Consider the following 6000-nt stretch of genomic DNA (forward strand, 5'->3'; position numbering starts at 1 on the left):
GCAAATGGCCGGTGAGGCCTTTGTTTGTTTTGGTAGCATTTAGGATAATAGGCGAAAAGCATTCCGAAACAATAAACGTGGAGTGGACATGGCAGGGCACAGAATGAGTGAATGAATGAATGAATGAATGGACTGGACTGGAATGGTTAAAAGCAAATGGAGTTGTAGTCCACTCCTCCTACACGCTACATACCCAAGCATAGCATACCACACCAGCCACCCATCACATCATTATTATCCTTTCGGCTATTTGCGGCTATTAGTCAGCTAAATTTGTGTGACGCGCTATTCCTTCGCTTTTGGGGCTTGGCTTTTGTCTTCTTTCAGAATGCAGAACAATGGCGAGCATGGAAATATGAAAGCGCACAGAAGTGGAGCGCGGAACACACGCAAACCCCAAAAACCCATCGAACCATTCAACACCCGCACCCAGGCCCATGCCCAACGCAACGCAAAGGAACACAAACCATAACCAGAAGCCACCCCAAAGGCACCCGCCCACCTACGACCAACCCCACAGTGCTCGTAAATAACGCTTTAGACTTTGATTTAAATAAATTGTATTGCGAACGGTAATATTTTATGATTTCAACAGTTCAACAGTTTCCGTTTCCGTTGCGTTTCGATTTTCTTTTGCTTTTTTCCACCTACCCATTGGAGCCTCTCCCCCTTCGTGGGATATGTGTAAATATCCCTTTCTGGCCGACCTCATTGAGTACCATTTCTGGGCGCAAATGTAAGTTCTACAAGGCTCTAGTATGCACCAAAACAGAGCATGGAAGAGCTGAGAAATCAATGGAAATCCAAGCATCAAATATTTAATAGGAAAAGGAGAAACTTTTGCCAGAATATAATTCCCTTTCGGTGTGCACGCATTTCTAATTAAACAGACAAGTGCAGAACAGAACAAAAACATTTACGGTTTTGATTTTAAGCAATTATTTTGTATTATTCACAATCAAGAACGGAACATACAATCGAGCTGGACCATTCGACCAAACAAAGGGACCGCCAACAGTATAAAATTACCAATTTGCAGCAGAATCGGGCTTGAGGCGGGGAATTCTGTTGATGAGGAGACGCAGAGAAACCCATAAGAGAGAGACAGATAGAGAACAACGATTGTTGAACGAATTTAATCCTTTTGGCTGGCAATACCCTTGGAAACCAATGGCCAAGAACAAGTAGCAGCCCCTGGCCGAGTCGGGGGAGGCAAGTATCTGATGTGGCTCTGTGGTTAGCGTTTGGAAATTGACAGATAAATTATTGTTTAAATTTTCTTGGCCCTAGGCCCTAGGGTTAAGCGCAGCCGATCAGTTATATGGAAAGGAGCAGGTGAAATATTAATATTTGTGTAGTTAAATAATGTAAATAGGAATCAAAGAAAGCCTGTAAAATGCTCAAAAATTAAAATTTTAACAGGACAAACTTTGGTCAAAATCTGTTTGCAAGTACAAAATCCATATGGAAAATTAAATATGCAAGGAGAAGCCATCTTGGCAGTTCTTTTGTACCTCTCATAGTCTCTTACGTGGATCTTCCCTACAAATGGGAAACCCTTCCATCAGGTTTCACTCCACTCCCCTCCCTTAGCGGATCCTGGTTGCCCCTGGCTTTTGTGTGCCGCCTAATTTTGCAACTGAATGGCTTTGCCGGCAAAAGGATCGCCGAGGACCCACTTGAAAGACGATCGCGGATTAATGCGATTAACTTACAGTTGATTTCAGCAACAAAATAAAGAAAAAATCTGGTGAATGGGCGCGGCATCCGAATGAAATGAAAAGTAAAAGTTTCAAATGTAACGGGAGGAGATCCTCCCGTGCAAACCGTGGCGGCATCGATGTCGGCGCGCACAAACACTGCGAAAATCGCGCTAAAGTCCTTAATGCCGCTAGGATGCGCACGCACAACAGAGACAACAGACAAACCGCCGACAGGAGGACAAAGGACTCACAGATAGACACACGGACAGACAGACAGACAGACAAACGAACACTCGCAGAGCGGCAAATAGCAGCTAAGACTTAATTATTTTATAAGACGACCCCTGGCTCAGCGGGGGCCCGAGAGGACCGCCCAGAGTGCGTGTGCTGCAGAGTGTCCCTGGCCCTGGCCCTGCCCCTGTCCGTGTCCCTGCCCCTGTCTGCCTCCTTGCGGTTGCTCCCGTGCAGCTCAATTGGCCTTCAAAGCCGAAGAGTCACCCGCCCCGCTCAGCCCCCGTCTCTGGTCAAAAGGAAATATCAATTTGTCGCCACATCATAAAAAGCAATGCAATAAAATTACCTCCCACCAGCAGCACAGCATTCACACACCTAACCAGACAGTCAGCCAACCCAGCCGAACGAACACACGCTCGCATGGAGAGCAGAGCCCCTCTATCTCTCAGTCAAATCCCACATTCAATTTCGCACTGCTTTGTGCGCAAAATCCCCAAAGGAATCAGCACGGAGTCGTCCGCCTCCCTGCTCCCTACCAACGCCCGCCAGCCACCCACACAAAGCCTCAACCAGCAGCAAGGAGCAGCAAGACAGAGGGAAAAACAAAGATAAAACGGGAATCACCTCGTAAATGGCAAATGCAATTCGCGTATTTTATGACGCGCCGTTTTGATGGCGCAAAAGTGCTACCCATCTAGAGATACACCCATATCCAAGCCATCCTGCCCCTCCAGCTCCCTGGGAGCTCTGGCACAATGGCTCATAGAGCTGGCCCAGGATGATAGTGCTGCTCGTCTGTCTCTGCCTCTGTGGGGCTGTGCGCACCGCCATGATGCCAAAGTAAGCTGAACAATAATAAGAGACAAGTAAAATAATAAAATAAATAACGAAGAACAATTCAATTATTTTTGGGCGAACGTTAAAAGCACAAAGGCAGCCGCATAGATGAACGGGCCCAAGCCCAAAGAGTGCTACGACTTCGGCTAATGATGATGCATTATGGTTGGATTTACCCAGAGCCAGTGCTTATTCCAAATGAAACAGAACTATGAATAAAATAGGGCATAGGTAAAGCTGTTAGTTTCCTGTGAAGAAGATCCTTTTCTTATATGAAATTATTTTTGATTAAATTCTTAACATTTCGCTGCATTTTGCCCACAGCCCCCCGACCAAAGTTGAGTTCCAAAAACCCGTAATGATATTGTTTCCCATACAAACGCCCAAGTATTCAGATTATTTGCGATGGCCGCCATTTGGCAATTATCTTGTGAATCTCGGACCGAGGACACAGCTGGATATCGGAAAAGGTTTCCATATCAAATATAGAAAATATAACAAATTTTTAATTGAGGCCGGGGCCAAACAAAGGCCCGTTGATGTAAATGCAATTTAATTGTAATCCAATTTGTTGCCAACACAACGAGCAGCCAAACGCACGGACGGGGCAAAACGGTAGCAGTGATACCTGGATGGCGGCATTAGATCGGCTTAAGATATGCGCGATTCCAGGTTCAGGCACCGCACCGCACCCTTCCCTTCCTGACCAGCCACATTTGCATTGCAAGCACTTACACAAAAGGACGAGCAACGAAGTAAACCCTAGCAGGGGCAGATCTCGAAAATTATGATTTCAATAATTCACTTCAGCGGAGAGGGAGAGCGACTTGAGGCTGAGTCGCCTGGCGCCAGTCTGAGTCCAGCAATTATGTGCTCAACTTTAGTTAGATACAGATAAAGATATGGCCAGATATACTTAGTAGTCGTGCTCCCAAGTGCACAACTGCGGACAGGGCGTGCAGTCTGTTGGCTAAACAGGGCCAGTGTTCACTTGGCACGGTAGGAAGCCGAAAATTAAATTAAATGAATATATTTATGGATGAACTTGTGCTCATACGGTGTGGCAGGCAGGCAGGCATCGTGATCGTCATTGTCCCTTACCCTAATGACGGCGACCCGTGAGATTTTTATCAATCAGATTGGGCACTCTCTGTCGGATCTTCCATGTGTTTTGTAATCAGGCGTAAAATTAACAGCAAACAACGCGGAAATCAAAGTGGTTGAATGCCTCACGTCACGTGCGCGAACTCCTAATGTCAAGGGAGAGAGAGAGAGGCAGAGAGTGCCTGGCAGGGGCAAGGGTAAATACTCGTAGTTTAAACAAGGCATTTATACACTTTATGGTTTCTGACAGGCCCTGATTCTCGCTGCTGCCTCACATGCAAATGCGTGAATGTAACCACCTCTGCACCCAGCTACTGTTGCTGTTGCTGCTGCTGCTGCCATCCCATTATAACGAACCCCGATCCGGATGCTAGTTTTAATGCCTGCACCCTTTCTCTGAGCCCACAGCCCTTCGCCAGCCTATTAATAAAGTTGTTCAAGTGTACTCGAGTGGCATATGTTACGGCCGGGACTTGCTTGGCCCTGATTCTGAATCTGATTCTGGTTATGGGTCTGAGTCTGAGTCTCTGCATGGGTATGGCTGAAGCTTGGGAGTCGTGCGTGTCTGGCTTTTGTTAAATCACACAGGATTAGGCATAATGAAGTGTTTTAATGCGTTTAGGCACACAAACACAGCCAGCGAACGAACTACTACTACTACTGCGGGAGTCGCTGAAGTTGCTGGGAAAGTAATTAAATTGTAAACATTTTAGTGGTTAATATACTTCAATTAATTTTTCTTGGCATTAACTATCTTGGAACTATAAAGTGACAGAGTGTCATTATCTATAATGAAATATTAATAGCGAAACAGCAACTTTTTTACTCCTTTTACTACTTCAACAGTCATTTTATTTCCTGAATATTCAACGACCCTTAAAAAATAACCATAATATTTGTATTATATTAATGATACTAGCGTCCGATCATTTGAATCATTGTTATAACATTTTACTCTCCAACTTGTACACACAACTTCCTTGAATCATGTCCCTGGCCCATAGTTAACTCCCCCAACTAATTGAGTGCCAAGCAACTTCCGTTTCCGACCATGACCACCTGTGCACCACCTCTAGCAGGCGGCTGGCTTCCTTTTGTTTTCAGTGTTCGTTTTCTTCCATTTTGTACACCTTATTTCATTTGAAATTTGATTTTTTATTTATTTTGGGACATTCGTTTTGAATTGTGGCACCGGAGAGTGAGAGACGAGAGGGGAGAAACCATTAAAGAAATTACATGCTGCTGCTGCCACCAGCTCCTGTCCACAGGATGGATGGATGGCTGAGTGTCGAGGGTGTTGGGAACGGAGCTGGAGACGTGGTCGGGGTAAATGCAATCGCATTGATGTTTAAAAAGCGACGACTATGGCGCTTAAATGTCTGTAACTGGGCGTTAACATACGTTTCGTTTCGATGGAGTGCGGTGTGCGGAGGGGGGTACAAACATACATTAGGGGGCGTGCCCGGGTAGGCAGGAGAGACGCTCGTTTTGTGGGCAACAAACATCAAAGTGATTGAATTGTTGCGATTGCTTTGAAAATCAACAGCCATCCCAGGAAAATTGTGCCTAGAGAGGTAGGAAAAGAGAGAGGGAAATGGCATTTGTATTTAAATTAAATTAAAATTGCCTACATTTGAGTTGGAAAGTTTTCTATGGGAAGTGGGGGGATTGCAAACACCTCGAGGACTTGCTTTTTCCATTCAAAATTTTAGAGTGGATTCAGAGTGAATTAAAGAGCTGCAGATATATTTTATAATATTTTTCTACGTACTTCAGTTAATATATAAAAACCGTATCACTATATAATTGATCAATCTACTACGGTAATTCACAGTAAAAACCTTTTTTTTCCTGGTTATTGTGGCTTTCCCCTGAGTCGCATGGCAAATGCATTTTGGCTGTTTTTCGCTGCTGCACCGATGCTATACGATATAGTTTTCCATTGCAATAAATATAAATTAACAAGAGGCGGCCATTGGCAGCCATTGGAGCCACCGGCCACAGCCACGCCAGCCAGCCAGTACCACCCTCTGGGTGGAGGGGCGGGCTGCTATCGTGCGCGTTTGTTTACCAACAATTGCCATTAAAATTTAAACCAGAACAATTATTATTAATGGTCGAG

Source organism: Drosophila subobscura, chromosome O (genome assembly GCF_008121235.1).
Source record: "Drosophila subobscura isolate 14011-0131.10 chromosome O, UCBerk_Dsub_1.0, whole genome shotgun sequence".
Taxonomy (NCBI): domain Eukaryota; kingdom Metazoa; phylum Arthropoda; class Insecta; order Diptera; family Drosophilidae; genus Drosophila; species Drosophila subobscura.